Genomic DNA, 14,663 nt, shown 5'->3' on the forward strand with positions numbered 1-14,663 from the left:
TTATGCTGTATGCTATATCATTCACACACACACACACACATATGAATGATTTGGGTGAAAGTTACTATAGCAGAGAAATAAAGGAGACAAATAAATGAATTTATTATTGCAGTTACAATAAAAACTAATTTGAATCCTATCTACTTCATAAAATATCACAGATTAAGCCAGAAACTAGGTGGTTACATGAGATGATGGCTAAGCCGTAAAGGGACAGAAAGATCCCTTCAGACACCCCAGTCCTAACCACTCTTTCCCACAATTAATTCTTTGTTATGCCAGTGTCAGCTGAGAAGCATCCTTCTCTCACCTTCTTGAGCTGCTTGTCACATGACTTCTTTAACTCCCCATGCTAACTTTTATTAACAGGAACTCAATGCAGTTTGTTGTAAAATACAATTTTGCCAAGAGTTGAATTGGACTTCTCTTCTATTATCAAAGGGCTTTTTGATTTCTGTAATATATTTTCTTACAACCATTCATCTGATTTTTCTCAGTTGAGTTCTGTTTTCACTCACATGGACTACAGAGATCTTAACAATTTTCTCAAAATTGGTCTAATATAACAATTGAACAATAAATTTAAGCAACCATAGTTTGCACCTCTGAGCAGTCTGCTATGTTATGTGCTGCCATGGTACAATGATGAAAATTGAACACAGTCTCTTGAGAAATATAGACACACAGAGATATTGGAAAGTATAATATAACGTATTTTTAAAATACAGGCTATCTTAACACCTTCTGCAGTGTAGAACTTCTGAGGTGAAATTAATTCCAAGGTTTGCAAGAGAGATAGAGGCCTCAAAAGACATTTTAGGGAATAGGGATAATCTTTAAATGCTATCTAATGGAAAATAAATCTTTCCCAAGATGTGAATGACAAGAAGAGCTCTGCAGGAGAGAAAACAGAAGTGAGTTTAAAAAAAAAAAAATGGTGGAGGGAAAAAAATAGGACTCTGTGAGACCGATGCAAGTATAAACAGCTCCTCAAAATACTTTAATACTGTAAAACCCCTTGGACATTAACAAAAATAAATCAGTAAAGAGTGGAAAATTATAACTGTAAATATTTCAAATACAAGAATCATTCACTTTATTTTTTTTATGGACTCTCAGTTGTAACTAAAGGATATATATAGGTTATCAATGTCTTACTTGAATGCTTTCTCTGATTGTGATTTTATTTTAAAATCAATTTCAAGAGATTTGGGAGGAGACCAATTCCTTTGTGAAATATGTGAGGGTTAAGTTTGACTTCCAGTTTTATTATTCTATTATATAAATCTATAAAATGGATTATGTCATCACATAGACAATTTTATGCCTAAAGGTCTTATAATACTGAGCAAATGATGCATTTTCAGTGTACACCATACTTATTGTTCAAAGTCATATTTTTGTCACTCTTAAAAATTAACTTTGATTTCACCATCACCTCACTTTAAGATTTGACAATGACCTGGAATTAGTGCTCAATCACATGTCTCTACCCTCTGCTATTCTTTCCCAAGGAAAGAATCATGTACCATGTTGATTTTTTTAAATGGCTGGTAACATTACTTATTACAATTCCCTCTGAGATACATGAAAGGGAAGGAGTGAGAGAGTTACTCAAATCAAGCTTGAACAAAAACTCAGCAAGCTAATTCTGCCCCTTCAGGTCAAATATTGTTGCCTTGTTTAGATAATTGCTCAAGCAATGTGGATTATCTTATAATACTCTAACTTTTCTCTCAAACAATGTAATTATCCCATCAGGAAGCTTAAAACAATGCACTATACACAACTTTAGCTATAAATTAATTGCACATGGATTGGTTCATTTGGGGATGATCCAAGTTTTTCTCTTACTAGGGCTTGGCTTTTCTTGTTCTATGTTCTCCTCATATAAACTCATGTCTATAATCTCTTATCTGAAATTTGGAAATCCACCAACTTCCAAAAGCCACAATCAACATAATTTGGAACACATTGGGGTCCTCTACTCTTGGAGCAAACATAGGAATATATTCATTCTTCAATTGAAGCCTTATTATTTATAACTTGAGAGTCCTCTTCATCTCAGCATCTTGAGTTGATGAATCCATATTCTCTTGGATAATAATAGCTGTCTATTTTTGAACTCACTAGGAGATAGGAATTGTTTTCATCCATTTTTCTGGATGAGAAGACAGAGTCTTGAGAAATCCAATAATAGGACCAGAGTAAAACAACTAAAAATCGAGGAAGGCAAAATTTAAACCTGAGCAGCTTGACTCCAGAGGGATCCATTCTCACCAATTATCCAACCTTCACTCCATCCTTCTAACTCTTGAAGGCAACTTAGAGAAAGAATATTATCTCAACTTTTACTCTAGGAAAAGGTTTTTAAGACTATTTTATTGGGGTGCCTGGGTGGCTCAGTGGGTTAGGTCTCTGCCTTCAGCTCAGGTCATGATCTCAGGGTCCTGGGATGCAGCCCCGCTTTGGGTTCTCTGCTCAGTGGGAGGCCTGCTTCCCCCTCTCTCTCTTTGCCTGCCTCTGCCTACTTGTGATCTCTCTCTCTCTGTCAAGTAAATAAATAACATTTTTTTAAAAGACTATTTTATTGACAGTTTCTTAAAATATATCTACCTGATTATGAAAAGATGTTGAGACTATCCTGGGTAAGACCCACTGGGAACATCTCAATGACACACTTAGCAAAGACTTATACAAACAATATTCCATAGGATGTATTTCCCTCCCCTCAGTTATTAACACTCCCTTCTTATTTATTTCTTTACAACGCTGAAGTATTTTCAGACATAAATCTTTCCCATTGGGGACTAACTAACTAAACAATATTTTAATCATGTTTCTTTGGTGATTTCGGTTGGATAAATGTCATACCTGGCATATCAACATCTTTCATGTCAATAGTTATTAACTGACTTTTGCAGTTTGCCCTCTAATTCATTGAGCTTCATGTAATTATCATGCCGTGTTCTCAAAAGACCACCTTCATTTCTCTCAAGAGCTATTCTTTTAATGAATGCGTAGAATGGTTCTTTGATTAAAGAACATACCTAAAACTTCCACATAGAAATATAATTTCAATTGTTCCATTGTTTCATAAATGTCTAAGCAATATAAAAAAGGACCAATTTTTAGTATTTGAACAAACAAAGTTTATGAGAGAAAATACTGTAGCCTAAACATGAGGCCACTTGACAAGTGGGACTCAGAGTTGAAAACGATTTTGCCATAACTTCACCAGATACTGATTCATAGATATTTATAGACATGTACAGAGTCAGAAAAACTTATTAATGCTTACTTTTTTGGCTGAATATAATTTAATCTGGGTGCTAAGGGCCCAATGGGAAAACATAGTGGGATGGATCAACTCTACACTTCAACATCAAAGTGAGTGCTAAGGCTGTATTTTTTGGTGACATTTGGGCCTTGAGCAATAATTTGGGTCCACCTGGATCTGATTAGCTCAAAGTAAACTAATGTAGAATACACTTTAATGTACTGTTTGCCCCCACCCCTAATCACCTGGATCTCCCCCTCTACCCTTAAGGAAAATAGCTGTTCATATTCAGTCCAGTTAAACAGCATTCTACGTTTGTTCCTCTGGGAATTCTGTATAACATTGGCTAACACACTTGCTAGTTATGCCATTGTAAGCAGCTCATTTAAACTCTCTATACCTCAATCTCCATGTCGGTAGAATAGGGATAATAGTAATTATTCACAATGGTTGTGCTAGAAATAAATTAGAACACTGCTTAAGATAGATTAACCCTGTGGTAAACGTTGACTATTTTAATTGTGCTAGAAATGGAAGATTTAATAGTGAGGAAAATAACAACAACAACAACAAAATGATTCCTGCTTCTAAAGAATAAAATATTTTAACAAGACATAATACTATCATGGAGCTAATAAGCCAAAGATGAGTTATGGCCTATGAACGATTGCTAGATCTAAGAAAAGGAAACTTAAAAAGTTGAGGCCAACATTGGAGACTGATCTTACCTCAGGGCATCTGTCATTTCTAGAAGAGATATTTGAGGGGCTGAGAAAATACACATTGTTTTTGACAACCCCGTGGCATTATGTGTATAAAGTTTAGAATGTAGAACCCTGGATTTGGAGGCTCTGATAAACCTCCCCTATATTGGATTAGAATTCTAAACAATTGCACTTTAAGAGTTAGGATTCCAGAAGATTATACTCTGAGAGTAAGAGTAAACTAACAATAGATAAAATTGCAACAAATGAATACTAACTTTAAAGTTGTTTCAAAAAAAATTACTAATAATTCTTAGCCTTAAAATAATTTTTCTTTATAAGATTAAAAACAGAGTAACAAAGAAAAGAAGAACAAAAAGTCATGTATCAGAAAAGAAGGTGGGATGCAGCACCTGTGTAGTTCAGTTCCTTAAGCTTCAGGCTCTTGGTTTCCATTCAGGTCCTAATCTCAGGATCCTGGGATGGAGCCCTGCATAGGACTCCATACTCAAAGGGGAGTCTGCTTGTCTCCCTCTGCTCCTAACTCCCCAGCAACTCTCTCTCTAAAATAAATAAATAAATAGATAGATAGATAGATAGATAGATAAATAAATGTAGGGATAATTACCCACATTAGAAAAAGAGATTAAATAGGTATCTTTATTAAAGATATAAAAGGAGAAAATAGTTAATATTTTATCCAGGAACTGAAATCTTAAAAAAAAATAAATCTAGACCTGAAACGTAAGATAAAGAAATGGACGAAATAGAAGGATTATTTTAAAAACCTATATGACCTACCTAAAGATAAACTTACTGATTGAAAAGAAAGTTCATGAGACAATATCTATAATGAAGTGTGAAGACACAAACTTTGGAAAATATAGAGAGCAAGTGAAAGATACAACTGATTCAGAGGGAAAAAAATCTAATATCTAACACATACATAAATGTCCTTGTGTATATTAACTGATATCTTAAATGTATATATCAACATGAATTTGATGCTTTGTTTTTATTGTGGAATGCAAAATCTGAAGAGAATGTGATCACTGCTGGGAAAGATAATTTAGGACTTCAAAGGTTTGTCTTTAGGATATGAGATTAGTTCTTAGGTGAATTTTTCATAATTAATTTAGTGCATTTATGTCTCAATCTCCCACTAATAATTTTTAACAGAGTAGCATATATATATATATAAAATATAGGAATCCATAAGTTAAATATATCTTATGGATTCCTGTATTATAAGCTAGATATGACTTATACCCACAAAAGTATGTGCTTTCATTTGTCAGTACAATAGATCTTCCAGCCATCTTAGTATTTGTAACCATACAATAACAACAGTAACTGATTCAAGAATTCCTGAAAATTAGTTATATAAAATTAGTTATATAAATGTTGGAGGCTGTGACCATCATAGCCTTTTGGGCACATGTTAATTTATTAATATTTATTTCATAAAGCATTGTGCAAAAGTCTTCCTAATTTTTGAGATACAGTGAGCATAAAATATAGTATCACAGTTTCCTTTGATTTTGAACTCCTATGTCTATCAATATAATTTAAAATTTATTTATCTCAATTCCAAATGTATAGTCAAATACATATCAAAAAAATGACTGCATATTTTCTATGACTTAAAGATAAATTTTTAGACTGGCCTTTGGGATGTTTCATAATAAAGATCTCAGTTTTTAGGACAGAGAAGAAAACCTGGGTCGGTGTGAACAGGGAAGGTAACAGAATTTAACTGTTAGGACATGCGTCAATACTCGAGTAGGACTCAAGATCTGCACCATTAAACACGTGGCATATGGCAAAGATGTTGGTGGTATTCTGCAACATTTGCAAGAGACATGGTCTCTTCTTGTGGTTCCCTCCTTTATATATTCACTCTATGGTTTTCATTACACCTCACTCATATAGTGTTTCTAATTGGGCAACTAGGCACAGTTTCTAGCTCTTCCAAAAGTAGGCCTTGGCCATTTCTTTCTCTAAAATGACTGAATGTGTGTGAGTGTGTGCGTGTGAAAATTGTAATTTACCATTACTCGTGCATCTGGAGATTGGCTAATTCAGGTTAGCTTTGGCTGGGCTCAATTTAAGATACAAGTTGAGTCTGGGTCTATTCTAAATGTTTCTTCTCTTCCTGTTTTGTTTGTTTAATTCCAATATAGTTATCATACAGTGTAATATTATTTTTGGGTTTACAATATAGTGATTCAGTAATTCCATACATCAATATTCATCAAGGTAAGTGTAGTCTTTTTTTTTTTTTTAAAGATTTTATTTATTTATTTGACAGACAGAGATCACAAGTATGCAGAGAAGCAGGCAGAGAGAGAGGAAGGGAAGCAGGCCCCCTGCTGAGCAGAGAGCCCAATGTGGGACTCGATCCCAGGACCCTGAGATCATGACCTGAGCCGAAGGCAGCGGCTTAACCCACTGAGCCACCCAGGCGCCCAAGGTAAGTGTAGCCTTAATCCCCTAACATGATATATATATTTTTTTACCTTTGTTCCCATTCTTCTCTCCTAAACCACTTTCTTTCTCTTTCTTCCATCAAATACTGATAGAAGTTTTCCAACTCAATTATTTCCTTTTTCTGTAGCCTTCTTTTATTAATCCTATCTTTTATAATGTTGTTTTATCCAGATCCTCTGCAACCCATACAATCCATGTGCTTAACTTCACTGTCATCATTTACTCTTTACTAGGGAGAAGCTTATGCTTGCATGTATGTATCTGTCCAATCCAGATGGTAAACATCTAAATGGTAGAAACCATATCTTATTTCTTGACTTCATATTTGGTTGACACATAAAAGGTAAACAATATATTCTAATTTATATCCTGATGATAGGAAACAGTAAGAAATGCAAATAAAACTGAGAAGCTTTTTTAGTGTCTTTTGCCATGATATTATAACATAGATTTTTATTTTTTTATTTTAAATTTTTTTAATTTATGTATTAGAAATTTTAAAATAACTCTGTGTATTAAAATCTCTATGTTCTTCCCAGTTACTATAATGCAATGTACAGTTTTGATCAATTTACTTGTATTATATTATATACACATATTATATATAATATGTATTACATAAAACATTATATATTGCTTTATATTTCTCTGTGTATATATATACATATGTATACATTAAATGCCTACACAGATATATACACATACATATAATTGCATATAAAACCCTATAAATTATACAGATATAATTTTAAAATAATTCAATTAGTAAGTCAAAACCAGTGAGATAGAAACTTTGAATGCCAGGATATTTCAGTTAATATAATATTTTCTGTTTCATACAGTTTGCCCTTTATCAGATATTTGTTGGAAAGAAATGGAATATAATATTCAAAGAATGTCCAAGGGTCCATTTTCCTAGATTACCTTTAATTCAGCTTCTATCATTTTCCAAAATCTTGTGTAATATTTAGAACTGGCATACTCTATCAAATAATTAGATTCATCCTATCAATACAATAGGTGGGAGTATCAGAAATAATATAATCACAGAGGGAAACACAATTTTATACTTAAACCTGAATTTAAGAACCATGATGTTCTACAGTTAAACTAAAACACCAGGAGCCTAGAGCATTTTCATTAATCATGTTTTACTTTATTTTGTTTCTGCCCTGGCTATTATACTAGTTCTCAAAAAGAAGCACTCTATTTTGGTTTTGTTTTTGTCTTCAAATTCTCTTGGGTATCAAAGATACAATAAAATGCATTCAAATTGTTCATAAAGTGGATGAATTCAACACAGTGCTTTATTATTTTGCATTCTCAAAACAATTTAATGTTCTGTAAAGATTTAAAATAGCATTGTTATCTATCTGAAACTAATTAACTGTAGTTGTTTTTAAAATTTTTCTTCTTCCCCTGCAAGTTTCTTTATTTGCTACCCTAATGTGAGATCCAAGATAACACAAGCCTATGATTCTCTTCTTAGTTCTTTCTAAGTAAGACAATTCCTCTGAACTTCATTTCTTGTCTGTTCATGGCTTACAATATTAATAACTCTTTTATTATTTTTTTCTTGCCAAAGTTAGCTTCTCTTAATTTAGTGCTTGATAAGAGTCTGACAGGCACTGTGCTAAGCTTTTTTACTTATATTTCTTCATTCATTCTTAACATTCTCATCCTCAACTTATTGATGAAGGAGATACAGTAAAGAGGACAATTTGTCCAAAGACATCAAGCCAAAAGGGCCTAATTGAAATTCAAGTTTAGATACATCTTACTTGAAAGCCCAGGTCAGGTTCTTAGTCACTATATTTCTACTCCACATTATGTGTTTTATTAAAGATAAATCCTGGAAGCAACAGCAGAGAGCTTAGCCTCTCAAAATATACAGGATGTCATTAATGATGGGAGCTATTCTTTCACGGAAAAAGCAGAACTGCTTACTCAGAATTAGTGGAAAGCCTCAAATTGAGGTATTGAGACAAATCCAGTAGATGGTAATATACAAAAGATATTTCTTCTGTGAAAATTGTATTGATATGCTAATATTGACAAGATAGCAAAGTAAATTCTCTCTCAACTTTATTGAGTCACACTGGGCAAATAACAATAGGCAAAGATCAAAACAAAACAATGAAAGGGGAAAATGAAATTTAAAAATCAAAAACGTGGGGCGCCTGGGTGGCTCAGTGGGTTAAGCCGCTGCCTTCGGCTCAGGTCATGATCTCGGGGTCCTGGGATCGAGTCCCGCATCGGGCTCTCTGCTCAGCAGGAGCCTGCTTCCTCCTCTCTCTCTCTCTGCCTGCCTCTCTGCCTACTCGTGGTCTCTCTCTGTCAAATAAATAAATAAAATCTTAAAAAATAAAAATAAATAAAAAAAAAATAAAAAAAATAAAAATAAAAATAAAAAACTTTTCCTTTTTTGGAAGAGCTTGTTTTTCACTTTTGTTGTATACATCTTTCTTGTAAACATTTTCTGGAGGAAAACTGGACATCGCATTGCACTGTGGCCCCAAAGAGTTTATAAGGGGAAATGCCTGTAATATTAACTCAAACATTTCAACTAATAGGCTAAAAGAGGGGCGGGAATTTGTGGAGAGAGGAATAAATCCCTCAGTCATAAAGTTATGCGATGCCAATTAAAATGCACTCCCAGGTTGCAAAGCAGCTGCCAAACTGCAGAATGTTTTCAGAAAATAATTCTGGAGAGGGTCTAGGTGTCACAAGGGCTTTTAACATTCATCCTCAGAATATTTCATCCACAAATATAACTCCATGCAAAAGCAAAGAGAGTTTGCCAAGCACAGAATTTCATTTAGCACCCTGGTAGTTCACTTAATTAGAATAAACCCAGACTTCCTTAAGACTCTTTTGTAAGCCTAAACCTCATCACCACAAACTGACTTTTTAATTATGTGGTTCTTAAGAGCCTTTGGGCATGTAATAGGACAGACTGTAAATATAGCCATTAACACACACTCACACACACACACACACACACACACACACACACACTTTTAGATAGTCTAGCAATGGATACAAATGATGTTCATATTACTCTTCTGTAATATGAATTCAGGAAAGGCAAATATTAACCTTTACAAGCTCAATTTCCTACCTGCAAAATAAGATGATAATAGTTGCTGCTTCGCAGCTACTATTTTGTTTTCAAAATTAGATAATTTTTACAAAGTGTGTAGTATAGCACTCGTGTGATTAAATTTAAGCAAACAAAATTTAACTTAGCATTAGTGAAAAGAATGACAAAAGGAAGTCTAAAGTCCTGAATTAGAGTCCTTTCATGGTCATTAGCTAGATGCATGAATTTAGAAAAATCTCATTGTAATAGTTGCCCTCAGTGTCCTTATATGTCCACTAGAATACATTCAGGATGTGAGTCCTTAATTTTATTACAATCTAGCTTGACTGAATCTCTTAAGAATTCTGAGCAGCTAATATAACTAAAGTTAAGTTATATAAACCTTTCCATTAGACTGTCCTCTTAAATTTGTATTTGAGAGAGTTTATATGTAATAAGAACCTTTTATTAATTTACTTGTGAAAAGATGTCAAAATGAGTAAATTATAATCTTATAATAAATTACTCTCAAGGCTAGCTTTACTCATTTGTTCAGTCCTTGTTTTCCAAAAGAAAATACAGAACTGCAATAACTGCAAACAACCATCCCAGTAAAAGCAACTGAGATCAAGACAAATCATAGGGAGAAGAGTAGGAAGATACCATTTGAATTTAATCAGCGATGAGGAATGATGACAAGGAATTCACAGAGGACGACTTTAAAGTAAAAGCAGAAAACCTGGGCACTTCACACCAAAGTCAAGTTGTACCATGAAGGCTGGTAATAAAACCTAGGACATCTGATGTTTTTCCTACCCATCTGCACTAGGTAAGGAAGCAGAATATTCTGTCCCGGGTAGATTCAGGTGAGAAATCCAGTAAGAAATAACCACATTGCATAGTTCTCAATTTTGTAAAGACATAATTTAAATAAATCTCCAGGAAAAAAGAAACAAAGCTTTGGAGAGAAAGAAAGCAGTCTTGCAAATTGGTAACCCAGAAGGTGACTCATATGCTCATATGCTCATGGGTCAAACATAAAACAAAGAGGAATTGACTCATTATAACTGAATGAGAGCAAAATCAAGCTTTGCATTAAAAACTGTGAACTGCAACTATTGTGTTGCACCTTTCAGTGGAAGTGCTCAACTTACATTTTCACCATGGAAATATGGGGTAAAAAAAAAAAGGACTTGAAAGGTTTTATACCTCATGGTTGTGTTACAAAAACACCAAAGCCTATGTTTGGCAGGCCTCCAAGGGATTTAAAAATTTCCCTAATTCACCCATAAGTAGGAAAGTTTTTCATATGAACAACTATGGTAGCTTCAGTTCTCACTATACATCACTATACGTCTATTTGTAGTTTATCTTGTGTGTGTGTGTGTTTAGGAAAAGGAAGTGGTTTTATATATATATATATATATATATATATATATATATACACACACATATATGTGTGTATATGTATAATATATAAATTACACGTGTGTGTGTGTGTGTGTATATATATATATATATATATATATGTATATATATATAGCGCTTAGGAGAACAGGAAAACCAAATCCTGAACCAAGTTGTTTTCCCTTTTTCTCCTTCATTTGGGAGGAACCAATTGTAGAGATTGCAAATGACACCATCAGTCATTGAAATTGATGGAGCTGCTAAGATAACATTTTTCACCCCAGTGTAAACACTGATGGATCCTTCGAGGGATGCCTTACATTGCAAGTCTGGGATTTAGTTTATGGGTCTGACAAGTGTGACCTTTAAAATAACGTATTTGCTATAAAAGAGGAAAGAAAACTCTTTATAAGTAAAATATATTGGCTACAAAATCACTTTCCAGCAAGTAGTCTGATTACAATCAAAATAACACACCAAAATGAAACAGTTTACCTGTGATCAATTTAATGTGGTTGTAAAATGCTAATTATGAGAGAAAACACATTCAAAGTTTGTGGTACCGTCTATAAAATTTGCAGAGAATCTAACATTCAGTGATGTGTAGCACATATGGGTAAGCAGATGGCCGAAGTATTATTTTTAAAAACAGGACTTTTGCTGACAAAATACAGAATTGGAATGGTGTGATTGGAAAGCTAAAAGGATGTTATTTATGAGGCAGTAAGCTCATGCTCAGTAATTGGATTCTTGCTAAATGGCAGATAAAAAGGACTTGGGGGAAAAAATGAGTGTTTGCCACTATAGAAATGAATGAAAAATTCTTCTGACAATATCCTATCTGTAATTTTCATCCCAGGCCAACACCTTTCACTTCTTTGCCTTTGGGTGAGCTATAAGAGGAGGGCTACCTTACCACTCTGGGCTTGGTTTATGAGAGATGTTACCTTTCTTTTCGGTAAAATTCTGGGGGTGTGGGGGTTGGGGGTGGCATGTAAAGAAATGATGCTGAATGTGCCCAAGTACAAATTAGATATAAAATATGTTCTAAATCTCCATACAAAAAAAGAATATATAACAAAGCCTAAATTGGCCACTTAAAATAACTTGGTCAAAGGGTTCAAACCTTCAGTTTATACCGCTGAGAGTACATTGTAAATGTTCTCAGCACACATCAAAGGTGGCTGTGTGAAGTGATGGATGCGTTAAGTAGTTTGATTGTGGTAATTATTTCACAACATATACATATATCAAACATCACAATGGTAACCTTAAATTAATACAATGTTACCCCAATAAAACTGGAACAAAATCACTTCCTGATTCCAAGGCCTCTTCTTTGAACTATTTTAATATCTTGTTTATAATCCTAATACTCATCATATGTGAATGAAATTTGGGGAGAACCCATATGCCTTCTTGGATTTACTATTGCCTTGCTGAAAACAGGAATTATCTCTTGTACATTTTTTTATTCTCCTAACCAAGCATTAGGCTTGGCATGTAGTAACTGTTCAGTAAAATGTTACTGAATAACTTAATGAAGCCCTATTATCCCTATTATTCCATTAATAACTGTTAAACAATTTGGGGGAATATGAAAGTTTAATGTATCTTTAAAAAATGACCATTTTTAATAATTCCATGATAAGAATTAGCTTATATCTCAAATTCCCTGCCTAAAGGTGAATTACGCCTGTATTAGCATGTATAAACTACATTTTCAAGACATCTGTACAAAATTCACACAGTAATCTTTCCAAATATTAATGATAAACTGCATTTCCTCATATTTTATTTTGAAATATTTCAATTCAGTTTTATGTGTTGTTATATATCATAGGTATCTCGTTATATATAAAATACATCTTCAAATGTACATTTTCACAGCTGAAACTTGACTAATAGAAAAAAGTATGTAAATAGAATGTCATATGTAATTGTGTTTTTGAAATCACGTTTTGGTATGCTCTCCCCACCCTTCCGAAAGCTATTGCAGCAGACTTTCTCTTTGCCCTGGGCATCACAGACACGGAGGTGTGACCAGTTCTATGCCCCGCTGCACACCATATGACCGACCCATGAAAGCCTGGCTCTTTTCCAAGGCCAGGCCACCACAGAGTAGGCTGGGGCCAGGAGGAGAGCAGTCCCAGCCAGGCCTTGGCACAGGCTAGGTTAACCAGTAAGGACTCTAGAGCTATAATGAACTCAATTCTGCTCCCCCTCCCTGGTGGTGGTTGATGGCTGAGCCCCAGACAACAGGGGAAGAGAGAGCCCCCAGCAGAGCTGCAGCACCACCTAAAGCTTCTGCTGGCACCAATGGTTAGAGGCAAGTCTGTGCCTGCCAGAGACAGGTCTGGTCCCAGCACGGGAGAGCCCTGCTTAACCCAGATGGGCCGCACACCATGTGATGTGTGATGGCAAGGTGAGCATCACTGCATCATGTATGCACGCTCAGCACTGACGAGAGGTGCAGGTTGAGGAGCTGGTGCAGCTGGTGGACATCATACCTCACATGCAGATGGACTCTGCACTCAGCTCATGAAGACAAAGTTCATGGAGGGCAAAGTGATGGCCCTGGAGGAGTTCTTCCACTGCAGCTGGATACTGACCAACCACCTGAAGCTGCTGCAGACCACTGGAAAGGGGGATTGGAGACCGATGCTGGGCAGTTATCAAGGGAACAAGGTTGCTGTTCAGTGAGTGAAAAATGATGCCCAGGTCTTCCTGCCTGAATCCTCAGTCATCACACAGTTTAGCCACTGCAAGCAGGCCCAGCTTCCGAGTGTGATCCTGAAGGAGAAAGGCAGAACTACATCATCACTGAGCCCAGGGCCAAAGGAGCCTGGTGGATGACCTACCTCACAGACTGTCTCTTCAAGTTCTCATTAGAAGTCTGAAAGGCCATGAAATACCTGGAGGACAAGTACTTTGTGCCCTGGGACCGGGCTGCTGCAACATGATGCATCCAAGGACAATGTGGCCAAGGTCAGTGACTTGCTTCTTACCAAAAAGGCCACTAGTCCACAGGATACAAGCAAGCTTCAGGTCAAGTGGACAGTCCCTGAGCCCCTGAAAGAGAAGAAATTCTCCACCAAGTCTGAAGTGTAGAGTTTTGGAATCTTTCTCTGGGAAATCTACTCCTTTGAGAGAGCACCTTGTCCAAGGATTCCCTGGAGGAACTTGTCCCTCAGGGGAAGGGTTACAAGATGGATATCTCAGGGCTGCCCACCTATAGTGTACAGGGTCAATTAGAATTGCAAGCACCTGAACTCTGCCCCAAGGCCCTCCTTCCTGCATCTACATGAGAAGCTCCACATCAAAACTCACAAGCTATACCTGTGATAGCTGACTTCCATCCAGGTCATGCGCCTGTGGGGACTGAACCTGGAGAGTTTGTGGGTGTGGTGTCTCCACTCACTGAATCCAAATCTGAACTGAGCCTGGAAGAACAATGGGTCTCTTTCCTCTGTTTCAGCCTGTGCACCCTCTGTTCCCCAACCCAGATCCCACCTCAGTCTGGCACCTTCTCTCATGGACCAGATTATGGGGCTTGACCCTACTCTAAGGAAGGAGACAGATACCCACTACCATGGCCAGTCTTCCTCTAGCCTCCTATCTTGCCTAGATGGGACTTCAGCTATTAGCTTAATTATCTAAAGTCCAGTTTCCTTACATGCAAAAAAGGCAATCAATAATA

The 14,663-nt window shown here is 35.8% G+C and overlaps 1 pseudogene; it reads left to right on the plus strand.

Moving 5' to 3' along the window:
• The first annotated feature begins 10,238 nt into the window (after nucleotides 1-10,238).
• On the plus strand, nucleotides 10,239-14,308 carry LOC131999453 (tyrosine-protein kinase CSK-like; annotated as a pseudogene).
• The last annotated feature ends 355 nt before the right edge of the window (nucleotides 14,309-14,663 follow it).

Source organism: Mustela nigripes, chromosome 13 (genome assembly GCF_022355385.1).
Source record: "Mustela nigripes isolate SB6536 chromosome 13, MUSNIG.SB6536, whole genome shotgun sequence".
In the NCBI taxonomy this organism is placed as follows: domain Eukaryota; kingdom Metazoa; phylum Chordata; class Mammalia; order Carnivora; family Mustelidae; genus Mustela; species Mustela nigripes.